The sequence below is a fragment of the Mus caroli genome, chromosome 14 (assembly GCF_900094665.2).
Source record: "Mus caroli chromosome 14, CAROLI_EIJ_v1.1, whole genome shotgun sequence".
Classification (NCBI taxonomy): Eukaryota; Metazoa; Chordata; class Mammalia; order Rodentia; family Muridae; genus Mus; species Mus caroli.
This window is the reverse complement of record NC_034583.1, coordinates 55567076-55584449: the sequence shown is the minus strand read 5'-3', so window position 1 is coordinate 55584449 and position 17374 is coordinate 55567076. Positions and strand designations below refer to the sequence as shown.

Below are 17374 nucleotides of genomic sequence, written 5' to 3'. Positions count from 1 at the left end.
CTCAGCAATGGCATCTCTTCTTCTCCAGCCTGTTAGATTCTCCTCTCTTACGGTCTACACTGCCCCCTCTCCCCACAGCTCTGTTGTTTGAGATGTTCTTTGTCATTATCTTACCTAAGCTTGATGCCTGTTACACAGTGAATTAGTTTGCACACATATGTGCAATCTTAATTTTCTAAGTCTGGAGAGGCCTCATTTGTTTGGATTTCTCACGTGCCTCTTCTTGGTCAGATTACAAAGCACCTACGAATTAAATGAAAGTGAGAACGGCCATGCTTGGACCTCCAGAATGCTGTGTTTGGGAGTTGTTTGTTCAATAAAATCCTTTTTGTGTGCATAGGTCAATAATTATTAGTATCAATGAATCACCACAGACAGGGTGCACTGTTTTCAGCTCCCCATGTAGCTCAAGCTATCCAATTTTAGGTACTTGATCTTGGCTCTAGATGCTTGTGTGTGCTCAGTGGCTGGCTTGCTCTGAGCGCTTAGCCTCTGTGTTACAGTTTGTGTTTACTATTTGGCAAGGGTGCGTCTTTCTACAAATATGGAAGCATACCAGTGGGTGCAGGAAAATTGCCCCCAGGAAGACTGCAGAAAGTATCTTTAAAAAGGTCTGCAGTTGTCTGCAGTCTCCCCAAGGCTGTGTTAACATAAAATAGACATTGTTTTATGATTGAGAATCAAGAGATGATTTTATGATTTAACAAGTTCCACACAGAACCTTTGCAAGCTTATCAGCAGTCACATAACTGCCATGGAGACCACATAGCAATATGAGCCCCTGAATTTATTGCAATTGCTGGCTCCTTGAGTGCTGCTCACAAGCTTCTCCCCAGGGCCCCTACTTTCTTCTCTTGACTCCAGTATGGAGATAGGAGATGAGATGCTCAACTCATTTCTCTTGCAGATGCAGCCTGTAATGCTGAGAAGCTGTGCCTGCTCACTGCTCTGCAGGACTTGTCATGACCACATGTAGTGGCTGGTCCATATAGGCAGTGATGCTCAGAAGTGGGTTCCCTTAAATTTCCTTTGTATTATGTGTGTGTGGTGTGTGTGTGTGTGTACACATTTGTGCAGGTGTGTGTGCATGTATATAGATGTCATTTCTCAGGTTTTTCTTTTTGTTTGAGCCAGGGTCTCTTACTGGTTTGGAGATGGCCAAGCAGGCAAGACTAGCTGGCCAGCAAGCTCAGGGATCCAACCATCTCTAGCCTCCATCCCCTCTAGCACTGAGATCATGGTCACCATGCTAGGTATTTTTATTTTTATTTTTTTTAATTTTTATTTTAAATATGGAATCTGGGGATTGAACTCAGGTCCTCACATTTTTGAGGTGGGAACTTTATTAACTGGACTCTCTCTCCCCAGCCTCAGAAGTGGGTGCTCAAATTGTGGGGAGGGGATGAACAGGCACTTGACGACCATTCTTCATAGCCCCATAGCATGACCTTGGATGAAATTGCCTCAATTTCTCCTCTCTGAACTACAGACAGTGGCAACAGCTTCCTGTGGAGGTTTCAGGTGACCCACGTGGAAGGAGAGAGCTTAGCTTGGGGCCTGGCTCCTGGCAGGTGTGCAGGGTGTGCAGGTGTACCTAGAGACTGTCAGAGCACAGGACACTGCTGCCTGGTTCTTTGAAGGCACCTGCCCCGGGACTGAGAGAGATAAGGTGTAGGCAGGTGTCAGCCAAGCCACAGCCTCATGGTGACTTTGACCTAGTGTGGGTTACAGTGTGCTTTTGATTACAGTTTATCTCCCTGGCTGATATTTCAATTCCCAGGAGGCTTTGCAGATTAAAAACAAAAACCAGGGTTTCTCCCTGAAAATTTGAAAATGATCAACCCCCAACAACCCCCCGGTTCTCTACCTGAATATCAGAGTTACTTTGGAGATTTTGTGTGTGTGTGTGTGTATTCTTTTCTTTTATTTAAATTTGAACTTCAAAGATATTAGGTTAAATGGTCAGAAGTATCGCTTTCTCTCCAGATCTCGGCCGAGCCATATTCGACATCATGGAAGCTGATGACAACCTCAATAAAGGTTCAGGGATCTGAGCTGAGTGGGTGCTTTCCTAACATCATGAGTCTCTTGGCTTGATCCCAAGAACCACAGAATAAGGGCACCTTGTACACAGCTATAATCCCAGCAAATGGGGCTTGGAGTCAGGAGGATCCGAAGTTCAAGGTCATCCTCTGCTACACACTGAGTTTGGACACATTAGACATTGAAGACAAACAAGACAACAAACAAACAAACAAACAAACAAAATCCCAAAAAATCAGACTTACAGTTTTGACACAAGAAGTCCATGAGCCAGGATAACTACCTAAGGTTAGGTTTTACAGGTTTCTGGTCAAACAAGCCACCCTAAACCTTCATCTAATTGAGCTGAAGAGGTTCTTTTGAGTCTTGCCAATCATCCATCTCTATCTCCTTCCTGGTGACCTTGAAGATGATGATTCTTGGCTTACAAAAACGTGGTCATGGGGACAGGAATGGAGGATTGCAGGCCTCAAGTGAAAGGTCACTTACTCTAGGGGCAATCAGGCTGCTGTATCCCAAGGACAAGAGAAACCTCTGTTAATTTTGGCCACATGGCTCAGGATTCCTCCAAGGGCTCACTGGTCCTTGCAAGACCCAAGGAGGGCACCAGCATTTTGGCAAGGTATAAGGAACCCTACTTTGGAGATTTTTAAAGACACCAAAGATTCTAGACTTTTATCTTAGTAGCCACAAGCAACAGTTGAGTCTTAATTTGAGTTACTTTGGGTTTAGGAAACTGGCAAACTCAGGTGAGTCTTGATTCCCTGCAGAGGTTCCGTCACAGAGACACTGCCAAAGGGCTCTTACATGGCAGCGCTGTTTGGGGCACATGACATATTTCCTTGTCGTTTTGAAAACCTCATGGGTATTTTAAGTTTAATCCATCTGATTTTGATCCAAATATAATTTACTCACAGTAACTGGGAAACATTTGATACCAGAGAAGCCTGCTGGCATTCCTGAAGCTTCTCTCTGGGGAAATAAGAAATCACATTTCTTCAAGAAGGAATCACACAAACCTACAACGTGTACTTTTCTGCTTATTTAACAAAGCCTGAGTTAAATATCAAATCGAGTGGTTCCAGACTGGTTATTTATTTATTTTTGAGTCATTCTTTTTAACCATGCAAAAAGGGTATTTTCTTTGAGGCGTTTACCCCTTTTATCCTGACAGTTTTCTCTGCTGTACTCCCCCCAAACTGAATCGCAAACAATGATTTCAGACAATTTGAGTCAGTGAAACGGTTTTGATGTCTGTGGATTAACCATGTCTGTATTGAAGATGTTTCACAACTGTCAGAAGCCTGGACATAGTACTGCAATGTATTGCCTAATTTAAAATTTAAAATACATTTCTGAGAATTAGATGCCAGTCCTGCCCCAGTGTTTAGAAATTAAAAGGAGGGGACTTAGGACAAGGTGCAGCCAGATTCTGTACTCCTGAAAGGCAGGAAGCCTTGGATGCCCCTGGGAACTGAAAAGGACCTTGCTGTTTTGAGGTGCTGCTCCTCCTGAGTGCCCCAGTTCCTTTTCTGCTTTCTTCTAGAATTCTAAGGCTGGTTTCCAGCTCTCTCTGCCTCAGAGGAGGCTTCCTATGGCTGGCCTGTTCTTGTCCTTAAGGTTGCAGTTCGCTGACCAGAAGCCTGAGCCAGGAGCTTGATCTTGCCCCACAACCTCTGCTGCCCACAGCAAATGGCAACTAGCTCTCTAGGCACAGCCAGGATCTAGTACCTGGATCCTTGCCTCACTCCCTTGTCCTACCCTTCCTTTAGATCAGGTAGCAAGTCACAGCAGACACTTCCCAAGACAACATCCCACAGGAGATAGAGTATGCAGCCTGGAGGTGGACTGCCTGTGATCAGGTCCACTTGTCAACCCTGCTTCTCTGGTGAGTTAGACAGTCTTGGTCAGGTTGGGCAGGGCTGCCTGCTCTTTATGAGACCTGGATGATAGCTCGTGTGGAAAAGCACTTGCCTCACAGTTTGAGGACCAGATTTCAGGTTCCCTAGAACTCACAGGACTTGTCAGGTGTGTTGATAGCAATCCTGGAGATGTTGAGACAGGAGGTAGAAAGAGGAGGAGCTCACAGGCCAGCTAGCCTAACTCACTCAGGGAAGCTCCAAGCCAATAAGAGAGCCCATATCAAATAAAGGTGCTCTAGGAAATGTTATGGAGTATCTAACCAGAGAAGACCTCTTGGACATGGGTTTAAACCAATGGAAAGTCTTTGTTAGCTCGGTGTTCAAGATTCCAGTGTAGCCCTGTGCCTTTCTCAGGGTGAGTTTCTAAGCACAAAAACTATATCCTGGGTTGACATACTTCAGTTAGCAGAAACAGCTAGAAGCAAAAGTTTATAAGCCAAAAATCAAGGTTGTACATTCAGAGACACTTTTCCAGAACTATGGACTTTGATGAATTAGGTCTTTATTTTTGTTTTGGCAGGTGATGCTACCTATGTGCTGAGTTTTACTCTCTGAATGGAACTTCTATTATGGAGTCAGTTGTTCTAAGGTGTAGGGTCTTGTTATAGAATGACACCTAAGACTGTCCTTTGACTTCTATGTGCATGTATACATGTACTCCCACATCAGAATCTCCCCACAAAGACATTCAAACATAGGCATGTGGACACATATCCAGCACACACAGACACACACACACACACCCCTAGCATATATATACACATACATATATACAGCACACACCCAGGACATATACACATACACACATACACACACCCAGGATAAATACCACACACATCCAGCAAAACATATACATACATACACATACACACACAATCCAGCAACACATACATATCCAACAAAATACACACTCACAAACACATATATATCTATTATGAGTTAGAAGTGTTATCAGGAAGATGGAAATGCTGAAGGAGGACTCAGGAGTAGAGCGTGGTGCATGGTTGATGTTAGGCAAATTTAAGTTCTTGTTGGATTTTTTTTGCCTGTTTTTACCATGGATTGGCCTCTCCTTGGGTGTGAGAGCCACAATGTGGCGAGGGTGAGGCATCAAATATGACTAAAGCACAGGGAGGAGACCACCTCTTCCCAACCATCTTTAGCCCTTCTGATTCCATCAGGATGAAGAAATCTGCCCACTGCTGGGCTGAGTTTAACCTTTTCTTCTATGCTTGCTCATCTTTCTGTAACAGAAGGCCTTGAGCTTACAGATAGATAACTTTCCATTTGGAAAATTTGATGACATTTTTTTCTAGTGAATTTGTTACTTCTGGCAAATGATGTTGTATGTTTAATATAAGCATTTCTTTAAAAATTAATCTATGGTACAAAAGAAGTGAGCTGAAGGAATTTTCTGTAAGTCATCATGATGGCTATTCTTGGTTGTTAACTTGGCTACATCTGGAATTAACTATAAACCCAGGTCACTGGGCGTACCGGTGAGGGATGTTTAGTTAACTAGATCACTTGAGGTAGGAAGACCTACCTTAAATCTGGATCATTTGAAGTGAAAAGAGTCTCCCTACATTTGGACCACACCTCCTTGTGTTAGCCTTTATAAAAGAAAGAAAGAAACCTCTCTCTGTCTGCTTGTTCTTGCTGGCAAGTCCATTTCTTCACCGGTGTTAGAGTCTACTTCTTTGGGTTTCTGACATATACTGAAGGCCAGCTGAGACACCCAGCCTTGTGGCCTGAACAACTGCAGGATTCTGTGGCTTTCTGTAGGGTTTCTCTTTCTGTCTGACAGCTGGAATCAAAAGGCTTTACAGCCACCAGGAAGTTATATGTAAATTAGGGACATAGCTTATTTTTGCACAGTCCAGGTGTTCCATATCCTATACTGTACGGAATGCAGAGTTCTGTCTAAACAGGAAACTAGGATAAAAACTAGGATGTAGTCACAGAGATTAGACGTTACGTAGCTAAGTGAGGTGTGGGTCAGGACTCAGGAAAGCTCGAGGAGCTTCCAGGATGCTGTGCTTGGAGAGAGTGAGGTTTTCTGGGAAGAGAGGACATGGTATGTGAGAGATGCTGGCTGCCAAGAGTTTGACTTCATTAGTGCCTGGTAGGCAAGAGTAGGTGTTCTCTAAAGAGCTGGGCCTGGTGTGGATGGAGCTGGGAACGCTGGAGTCAGCTGGGACCAAGCTAAGAGACTAAAGCAGCAACAGGAACGAGAGCTGCTGGGCGGATCCCTGGGGTAGATTCTAGAGGCTTATCTGGTGTCTGGCATGTTCGTTCTCTGTGCAACATGGGCTATTAAAGGCCACCAGAGCTATTAAGTGACCAGTCAAAGTACATGTAGACATTGAAGATGGATGGAAAGTGCAAGATAGAGGCCACACAGAAAACGTAACTATGTGCTCGTGTTCAACCGTGGCTTTTAGCTCACTCCTCTGCTTGTGTCCACTGACTCCAAACACACTCATTGCCCATCACGGACTTTTCATGTAAGCAGAGCTGTATAATATGTGAACCTTCATTCCTGGCTTTGTTGTTGTTGTTGTTGTTCAGCCTTATATCCACGTCTCACCCATTCTTTTTCATTGCTGAGAACTCTTCCACCATGTGTTTCCATCATACATGGTTAGCTTATAGCTGCTTGAGTTGTCCTTACCCCAGCTGATGTGAACAGAGCAGCTACACACATCTGTGCCAAATTTTTGTACAGATGAGCTTTAAAGTTCTCTTGAGGTGTTATCTAGAGTGGAAGGGCTGGCTCAAAAGAAACTGTTTAAAATTTTAAAGACTTAGTTTTTGTTTGTTTGTTTGTTTGTTTTTGTTTTTTAAAAGTGTGTGTGTGTGTGTGTGTGTATACATGTGTGCACGTGCAGTGCCCATGGAAGCCAGAAGAGGTCATCTGAGCCCCCAGAGATGGAGTTATAGGTGGTTTTGAGCCACCCCATGTGGATTCTGGAAACTGAACTCAGGTCCTCTGCAAGATCCATGAGTAGCCTCTCAGGGGCCAAGCCATCTCCTCAAGTGCTTATTGTAGGATCTGAAGACTGAAAAACAGAACAAAACAAAACCCCCCTCCACCCCTAACCCAGCCCATATTCTGAACCTGACCTTTATCAGATATATGATTTGTAAACATTTTCCTATTCTTTAGGTTATCATTTTGCTTCCATTACAGAGGGAAAAAAACTTCTCCCCCTCTTTATCCTCATTCTCTCTCCCTCCCCCACCTCCTCCTTTCCCCTTCTCTTTTGTTGGCTGGCTCTTTTGTAAGGACCATCACACTTCAGAAACCATCAGAATCAAAATTCCAGAGACACATACCCATGTTTTCCTTTAACATTCTGGGGTACATTTTGAGTGACATATGGCACGACATTGGAGTCTGTCCAGCTTCACTCTTTCACTTGTGAAGATCCAGTTGTTCCAGTTGCATGTGTGACATGACCACTGTGTTTCCATTTCAGCTTTTCCTTGCAGCTTGTTTAAAGTCAGTTGACCATAGCTATGTAAATAACTCCTAGTTTATTCTCTGGACCTCCATGGCCACCGTATGTTAGGACCTTGGTCCCTGAGTTGTCATAACACGGTGGTGAGTTTTGAAATGGGAACTGTGAGGCCTACACATTAGTTTCCTCACTTCAAAGATATTTTTTGGATGTGCTAAGTCTTTGCATTTCCATATGATATTTATGATCAACCTGCCAATTTCTGCAAAGAACTCAGCTGGGCCTTCTGACGTGTGTTTGCACTGGGTGGTGTCCTTCAGTGTGACTTCTCAGTTCATGAACATAGCAGGAGATCTTTAATGATTTCTTCCAGCAGTGTTAGTGCACCGACTTTTGGGTTACACTTATTCATTTATTTGTTTTGTGCTACTGGGTGTGAAACCTGGGGCATCATGTGTGCTTGCTGAGTGTGTACTCTACCGAGACCACATCTCCAGCCCCGCTCTTTAGCATTTTATTTTTTATCTTATTCTAAGTGTGAGAGTTTTCCTACTTTCATCCGTGGATTGTTTATTGCTAATATATAGACATGTAGCTGGTGTGTGTGGGCTTGTTCATTCGCTCTGTGCCTTGTTCTGTTAGATGTTCATGTTAGGTGCATGCACACGTATATACGCATACACAGAATAATCTGATATATCCATGTGTAAGGCCTGCCATCCACACAGAGGTCGTTTTCCTCTGCCTCCCCTTTCTATCCTGCTCATAACTTTCCTGTTGTCGGTTGTGACGGCCACCATTGCTCCACAGCTGTCCCTCACCAGTTAGCCAAGTCCTCATCTCCAGCCAGCTGGTTAAATGCATTTTTTTTTCTTTTTGAACTCACTAAGGCTGTTTTGTCAAATACTTTTCTGTGTTCACAGAGGTGATCGTGTGACCTCTTTATTCTGTTAATATGATGTGCTGTGTCGACCGTCTTTTGGTGTCAAACAGGCCTTGTGTTCCCAGGGTACAATGGCACCTGGTCAAGGTTGTCAATCTTTTGTGTATATTGCTGGATTCAGCCAGGATCTTATTAGTATTTGGTTCAGAAATTCCATTTATATTTATAAGAGATGTTGGTTTGTGGTGTTATTTTTAATTTTATTATTTCTTTTTGAAATTGACATAAAATCATACTTAAGGAGGACAAGGTGAGTTTTGAAATATGTACGTGCTGTGCAGTGGCCTAGCCAAACTAATTAGCATAGACATCACCTCGCTTGCTTATTGTGTGTGGCAGAAATGCTGTGGGCTACCTTGGCACTCTGCAAGTGCACAGTGCCTTGTTCAGATCTGCAGCTGCTGTGTAGAGCAGGAGGGCTCTTCAACTCCCTCTGCTGATTTAATTGAATGGTTGTGTGTTTGACAATCTTCCTTAATCCCCACCCCCCTCTCTACCATCTCAGCCCCTGTGAACCACTGTTGTATTCTCTGCTTCCATGTCCTTCAATGGAGCCTACATTGACGTGAGTGGCAGGTGTCTATCATTTCATGTCTATTATTGCGCTGGGTACCTACCAGTTTCATCCACTCTGTTATGGCCACAGGATTTCCTTCTTTTTAAACACTGAAGTAGTCTTCCATCTTAAGTATGTGTCTTATTTTCTTTACCTATTTGTTGATAACCATGTTAATTTCATATCTTGGCTGTTGTGAATACTGTAACAATTAACACACAAGTATAGCCATCTCTTTGACATGGTGCCACTAGATTTTTACCCAGTGAGGGGGTTGCTGGATCATTAATTTGTCTCTTTTTATTTAATTTTTTTTAACCGTGCAGCTCAGAGTAGTCTCAAAGCCCCAGTCCTTCTCCCTCACCTGCCACATGCAGCAGGTGACAGGTGTTCGCCTCCTTTTGACTATCCGAGAAGCTGCAGTACTGCTTTTGTAATTGTGTGTCCTCCAGCATCACCGCATGGCCATCAGCTGTGGGTGACTGCTCTTTTAGACACTGGCCACATAGCCAGGGTCAGGTGGAGGTCTGCGCCATGTTCTTGTCTGTGTGAGTGTCCTGCTTTTTGGTCTCTTCCCTCGCTTCTTCCCTAATCTTTGTCATTTCTTTTTGGTTTGCTTGAATGTTCCCAGAAAACACATTTTGGAATGTAATTCTCACTGCGAGGAATGAAAGCAGGTATAGGATCTGGAAGTGGAACTCTGGGGCCGATTCAGGTTAGACAAGGCCTTCAAGCAGAGAGAAGCATCTCTGATGAGAGCTGAGAGCTATAGTAATCTAGCAAAATAATATAAAAGAGTAATAATAACAACAGCAACAACTTCTTTCCTAGGGCATAGGGCATCCCTAGCCATAGGTCCTTGGCCCAGTTTATGATTCTAGACACCAGTTCCCTCTTGTTGATTGTATTTCTCAATCTAATAAGAAATTGGTTAGTTGTTGCCCCAGCATTCACGCCACTATTGCAGTGACATGCATACTTTGCCACGCTGGTCACTATTACAGTTCACAGGGCTCACAGCTGGTGACACTGCTGATGGCTTCTTCCTCTATCACTGCATAGCTAGCAGAGACATTTCTGTGTAAGCACCAGCATGATTTCTCTGTCTTGTGACCTGTGTCTTCAGCAATGGAGTCTATACCAAATTCTTATGGGCAACCAATGGTTGACCCATTTCTTTCTAGCCTCCATGTTTTCTGAGAAATCCTGTTATTTGTTTGTTTGTTTATGTTCCCTTGTAATGAGTCACTCCTCCTTGGTGGCAACAGTTTGACTGTGGATTTAAAGTCTGCGTAGAGCCCGTCCTTGTGTTATTATCCCCGTTTGAAACGACAGCTAATGTGTTGGCGTTTTCTTTAGTGCTGTAACCTAAAACTTCATGATGTTTCTGTAAGCGTTCCCTTGGTCTCTCAGCTTCATGACTTATCAGTGTGTGGTTTGGGTTTTTTTTTTTTAAACCATCACATATAGTTTTATAGAAACTCCGAGTGATGCTTGTATGCTCTTTTCATAACTTGCTCACTCAGTAGATTTGTTGAATACCATCATATAGAAGTTTTTGGAAGACTTTTACTCCTCTTAGGTAAGCGACACATAGTCTTGTCTGTGCTCACCTCATCTAGTTGGTGACCTGAATACGGACAGATAGTTTAGGGGCCCAGAGGGAGAGTCACTGGTGGCTTTCTGGCCCTTCTTAGTAGACGAGAAAATTAGACTTGAGTAGATTAAACAAGTGGGAGACCTTGAGATTATCCAAAATAGAAAGCAAGAGACCCAAGGAGGACGAGAACTCAAATGTCCTGACTCTTTCTATGGCTTTTTCTATAAAAAAATCATTCCAGAGCTTAGGTGTTCTAAGGCTCAGGCACTGGTACTGTCAGCCAATCAAGCAAGCTGCTTCTTCAACCAGGTTAAAAAAAAATGAAGTTCACACTAGCTATTTTGTTCTAAAAAAAAAAAATGCACATACTACAAAATTTCAAAAGCTCTGTGTGCTTATGTAGTTTTATTATCACAGATGTAATAAACAAATGATAACTGAGACCCAGGCATCACAATATGGGCATCTGTGTATGCATATATATTACTAACCACACTAGTGTTCTTATCTCCCCCTGTCCTTGATAGTTCTGTTTTGAAAATATTTCTTCCTTTCTTCCTTTCCACCAGAATTTTGTATAAGTACAGTTTACATATAGTTTCCTTAAAAAAATAAGAGTAACTGATCAATCAGAGCCCTGTTCATTCTCTAGAGGATGAGGTGTGACAGTTTAAATTTTAATCTGCATACCTCCTTTCCTATTCTCCCATGATTCTTTGCGTCAGGACAAGGGGAAGCAAATGTTAAAAAAAAGAAAAAAAGAAAAGAAAAGTAAAAGAAAAAGAAAAAATAAAAGGATGACAGTGCGCGGTGCTCCTAAAGTTTCATCCATCTCCGCTCATGGGGGAGCTCAGCTTTTCTGCAGGTTGAGCACATGTCGCATATGGACATTTCCAGAGAACAGACTCCCCATCTCCATGCAGCAAGCATGTTAGCTCACTGCAGGGGAACATGCTAGGGATGCCTGGGAAAGGTAGGGCACCAGGAAATCTCTAACGTGACCTGGCAGCAGCCGGCGCTGTCATGCCAGGATCTGAGTACTGTCCCCCAGCTTCCTGCTCTCACATGTATTAATTGATCCGCAAAGGACATCCTTTGGAGACAAGAATTTAGACAGACTGGCATAGTCTGGACTTCTGCCAAGACTGCTCGGAAGGTTGCCATACTGGGAGGGAAGGAGTGAGGGGAGAGAGAGAGAGAGAGAGAGAGAGAGAGAGAGAGAGAGAGAGAGAGAGAGAGAGAGGGAGAGGATAGTGTGTGAGAGAGAAAGAGGGAGAGAGAGGATAGTGAAGGGGTGGAGGGAGGGAGGCAGAGGGAGAGCTGAGGAAATTTTAAAAGGCAAGACTTGGCAGAGCTCAGTCGTATCAGCCTCTTTTGTCTGTTTCCCTGCTTGAGCTTCAGAAAGAAAACCGTCCTGGGATACAGGAAAACTCACAACTTTTTGGTTTTCAAACTTAGAAAGCTTTTGAAGTCTCTTGGGGTGTTCGGGAGTGTTGGTTCTTCCTATGACATTTAGTTACCAGCATTCAGGCAGGAAAAAAGAAAAAGAAAGAAAAAAGAAAAAAAAAAAGCCTGTTTCAAAAAGGCATCCTCCCTAGTGTCCATGCATTCGGGAAACAATGTATTTGATTTAATTCTTTTGGAATGTATGATCATGACCGTGAGAGACAGAATTACTAGAGAAGATAGCAAGGAGAGTGTCTAATTAGAGATTCGTAACTTTCTACAAAATAAACTTTCTCATCAATACAAACCTGATTTCAAATCAAACCAGAGATCCTCGGAGTTATGTTTGGAGCGGCAGCTTGTAGACTTAAATATTTTTATGTTACTTAATTCCCCCCTCCCCATTTCTAGATATTGAGTTTTCAAGGAGTCTTTCTAAGATTTTTAATGCAACCTGGCCAGGGAGTCTGAGTCAAAGTTGTTTCTTCCATGTGTTTGAGAAAGCGATCTCTTAAAGCCACAGCTTTGATTTCTGCAGCTTCATGCCATCCCAATCGACACCCCCAGCAATTAGTGACAATGCCGAAGACCAGAAAGGCAAGCTGAAGACACCACCGACTTCACTTGAAGGGCAAACAGGAACTGTGAGCTTGGTCATTTTTTTTTTTTTTTGTGGGTGTGTATGCGTGCACGTGTGTGCGTGTGTGTCTTGCTTGAACCATTTTTGGGAGGTGGGTGGGGAGGTGGGTGGGTAGGTGTCTGTGCAGGGATGTTTGTGGTCGGTGAATTCGCGTTGTGAGGAGGAAATGAGCAAAGGTAATTTTTACGGTGTTGGCAGAAATGGCTGGAGTGGTAGAGAATAGAAATGTAAACCTTTTGGATAAGAAGCCACGAGCTGTATAGGAAGTACTCGGAAGGGAAAGAAAATTCATCAGTTTTGAGTTGACTAAGGTTTTATTCAACGATTCTGTATCTTGACTCTCTCAAAATGTTTTTTTTTTTTTTTATGTGGAAAATTGGTCAATCTTCTTTTTAAATTCTACCCAGCGTTTTACTTAGATATATGCTTTTCTACCTAGTTTCTTGTTAATAAATATTTGGTATGAGGCCTGGTTGTGGTGGATCATGTTTGAGTTTTGCTCTTAAACATCAGCGTTATTATAGGGGAGGTTCACTGGCAGAGATAGGTTTTTGTGGACCACCCTAATTACCAGTACGCATTCTATTTCTAAAAAGGAGTATTGGAGCTGCGGGATTAGATGGCGTGTCCCTGAAACCCCCACTTTCTCTGTATTTTGTGGACTGAGAGGATACTGGAAAATTGGCTGTATTCATAACTGCCGATCATTTGGGGGCAGTCTGAAAGATGTTCTGAGACCCATGCTTTCATTTCAAGTTTGTACCAATCAATTTGTAATCCTTTGATTAAAAACAAATTGTTCCTTGTTTCCTGTTAATGCGCGCCTTCAACGATTGATTGTTGAGGATGTTTCTCATAAAATTATAGAGACACATCAGCCATCCTGGAAGTGGCATCTAGTGCGCACATTTGATTTTAAAACACGAAAATGAATGCAGGTGTGTGAAGTTAAAAGCTAAAGTCTTTTCTTTCACCTCTTTAGGAACCCCCCCCCCACACTTTTAATAAAGTAAAATCCATAATGTTTATGTGGGTTTACAACATGACGACCTTTGTTTTATAAGCTCTTTTATCTACCCCCTTGCTAATATTCCTAAAATGGATGCCAAGCCACCAGCAGAGTGATGGCACAGGAAAGGGGCACTTACATGACCAGTCACAGAGTCTATCACAGAACATTCACGTCCACACTGCAAACCACGAGGAGTGAAAGGACGGTGCAGTGAATGAGCTCAGATCCCTGACCGTTGTAGCTTCGCAGCCACTTAATACACCCGCCTTTGCCATTACGGACTGCTAAGGATGTAGCTTATTTGGTTTCAGACCGTTTTCCCCCTTAGAGTTAAGAGAATTATTAGTTGTGTGTTTATTTCCAAGCTTCTTTGGAGCGAATTCAGTAAAGGGACAAACTTGATCCAAACTGTTGTATGACCAGTTATTATCAAACAATAATAAAAGTAAACAAGTTAAAAAAATGAAGATGATGTCAGAATACACTTTTTAAGGAAATACTAAGTGGTTTTTTTTTTTTTTTTTTGTACTGGTAAAACTGTGTTTTATATTGTAACTGTTTCAGATTTGGTAAGTATTAGTCGCTTTACTCAACAAAGTTTCTAACGATACATTCTCTTTGGCCTACTTGCTATGTATCTTAAAACAAAGAAAATGTTTCCTATTCCTGTGTTTGCTGTTAACTGGTTTATCAAAAACTCCCTCAAATAAGTTTTTCATACAACTCTGATTAAGAAACTGTATTGATTAAAGTTTTTCTAAAAAACAATTCAATTTAATATATGCTTCTTTCCTTTTAATCCTTTAGACAGTTAACACATCCGTGTTTATTAACTTAGTTCTGTAACATAATGGCGTTAATAGTTTAATTGTTAATGTATGTAAAGACTGTGGTCTGATTTTAAACAAAGCCATCCGCAGGCACATACTGATCACACTTAGATTTGTATTTTATTTTACGATAGAAATAGGCTAATATTTTACTGTCTCCCCATGATCGCTCTTAAGTTTCGTTTCAGTGCAGACACCTAAATATCCAAGCACATTGTTCTGTAATCAAATGCGAACCTCTCGGAGGCATCTCGTCCAGTATTTTATAATTATTCACTCATTTATTCATTTATTCAACAAATGTTTACTGAGCACCCATTTCTGTATGCTAATATTTTACCGATGGAATTATTCTGGGTAACTGGAAAGGAAGTGGCATCGGCGAATGGAAGAGAGAATAGATTTAAAATCAAGTTCCAAAGGCATGGATAGAAAAGAACAACGATGTTATGGGGTTTATTTTTAATATATTAAAGGGTGTTTAATTGTGCAATATACTTATTCTAGAACACTTCTAAAAAAATAATAACGGATGTTTGCTCCAGTCCACCCAGGTGTAGAAGTATGGCCTTCACCACTGTTTTGGATGCCACATTTCAGTGGCCAAAGCACTTCAGTGGTTTGGGTTATCTTAGATCTGTGTGGGGCAAGCATTTGGGGGAGTTAGATGGGAGGGTCAGGCCCATTGCTCACCTATTAGAATCTACCTGCTGTGTTACAGCAGGTTCATCAAGCTTTGTTAAAGATGCAGCTTTGACATAGAACAAACAGTGGATGTTTATAACATTCTTCTTTTGTTTGCTTTGTTTTCCATTGTCCCATGGACAAGGACCAAGAGGCCAATCTGGCCTGGCTAAGCTGCAGTGGGGGGGTGCTCTTCAGATGGAACAATGAGTTTCCCCTCTGTGTCATGCAGCATAAGTAAAGTGGAGGTGTAGGCTCTGAAGAGGAGTGAGATATCACGTGCATTAGGGATGAGCAAGGGAGGCTGTGAGGGTGGCCATGGTGTGGCTAATGGAATAACAATGGGCAGAGGACCAGCCACAAGTGCTTAACACCCAACATCCAAGAAGCCTGCTCTGGCCAGAAATATGACACATGATTGATTCTAACTGTGGGCTGGTGGGGGCGGGGTCACACATACCTGATAAGAGTAGGGAAAAGCTTCCTCCTAATTCCATCAGCAGAGACAGCACTGGGATGGGTATTCACAGCCACTTAGGACATCCCACTGAAGGGATAGGCAGGGAGGAGCCTGGGTCTTACCTCATTTTGCCCCTCCCGCTTGAAAAAGAAAAAGTCAAATTGCTTGTTTTTGATCTTGATTATGTATTGCTGTCTATGAATTTAGAGGGGGTTGGAGTTTAGCTCCACATTCATCATGATTATGTTGGCCTCCTCCAAGGCCACCATTGTAGACTATTAAAATAAAAGCTATGTGGAAAAAAAGTCCTGATCCTTCCAGCTGGCTACCCAGTGTCCTGCATTTTTCCTGCTTCAAGGGTCCCACAGCTCAGAGTCTAGTCATGTGCAGTCAGGGCACTCCAGTGATGCATCTTGACCCATGGAGGTCTCAGGTCCTTGGTAGCACCACTGTCCCTTTTACGGATCAACACCATTCATGTCTCTCCCCACCCCACCCCACCTTTTTTTTTTTTTTTTCTCTAAGCTTCTGTCTTCCATTTGAAAAGATCAAGTTGCTCTCCAGAACCAAGCATGGTCCTCTCCATCATGCTCAGAGGAAGTCTTCCTTTGAAGCAAACCGTCCTTTTCCATTACACACACACACACAGAGAAAATGTCCTGCAGTGCTTCAACAGCCTGGCTGGAGGTTTTGACTCTGTTCTTTAGGCATGGGGTTCTTGTTAAGTTCCAAACATCCAGTTTTCCATCTCTGAACAGGGCTCATGGTATGTCCTGCAAAGGCTGTAGGGAAGAACAACTAGGGAATATAAACAGGCCACTTAGCATAGCATCTAGTACATGGTATAACTGGGTAGAGGGGAAATATTGGTTTACTGTTTAAACTTAGACTTTTTAATAGTGATAAAAATATGTACTATATATAATTTATCACTTTATTTTTGTGCTGAGTACATAGGTGGTCCCATGGCCAAGTTTTTCATCTTGCAAAACTGGAACTCTGTATTTGGTAAGAGGGACTTCATGTTCCCTGTGTTTTTCTGCCACCTGCTGCTGATATCTTGACTTCCTTCGTCCCTTGTGTAAGTAGAATCAGTGTTCTTTATTTTGCGACTGTCTCATGCTCTGTAAGGTAGCAGGTGCCAGTATTTCTTGCCTTTTGAGGACTGAATAGTATTCCATTGTGCCTACCTTCTGTTTACCTCTCGATGAATGCTCCCTACCTTTTATCTGTTGTGAATGGGTCTGCATGGACACAGATGTGCAAATGTGTCTTTGAGGCCCTATCTCCAGGTTTTTGAGTATTATCTCTTGGAGCAGCATTGCTGGATTCATAGGCAGTTTTATGGCTTATAGAAAATTATGAGGTTTGGAGCAGCAAAGGCAGAAATGACACACCTTGAACTTGACATCCTAGCACAGGCAGTGGTCGGATAGGAGGACTTGACTGAGATCTCATGAAGCCTGTCTAGCGTTGTGTGGGAATAAGTACAAGTATGACAATGATGCATCCTCTCTAAATGATTTTGTAGTGTTGTGTTTCTCAGGAATGTTCAGCAGGCACCACCCTGGTAAAATAGTATTTAGATTGTCCCAGACTATCTGGGCCAAAGTTCATTTGTCACACCAAGTAATGGCTTAAGCATCCCTTCCACTGCTGTTTGGAGAACTTTTTGGGATGCTCTGCTGGTAGCAGCTTTCTTGTTTTTTTGAGAATGGGTTTTTCTGTGTAGTCCTGGCTGTCCTGGAACTCACTCTGTAGACCAGGCTGGCCT

At 42.6% G+C, this 17374-nt stretch overlaps 1 protein-coding gene across 2 annotated transcripts in view; it reads left to right on the top strand.

Moving 5' to 3' along the window:
• The window catches only part of Msra (methionine sulfoxide reductase A), a 324774-nt gene that overhangs the window by 10969 nt on the left and 296431 nt on the right, over positions 1-17374 (top strand). The window contains exon 1 of one of the 2 annotated variants that reach the window (XM_029468781.1): positions 12423-12618. The exons of the other annotated variant lie outside the window; for it this stretch is intronic. The gene's annotated coding sequence lies outside the window, so the exon portion shown is untranslated. Of the gene's footprint in view, positions 1-12422; positions 12619-17374 lie in introns of those variants that run through there. 2 annotated transcript variants of the gene reach the window in all.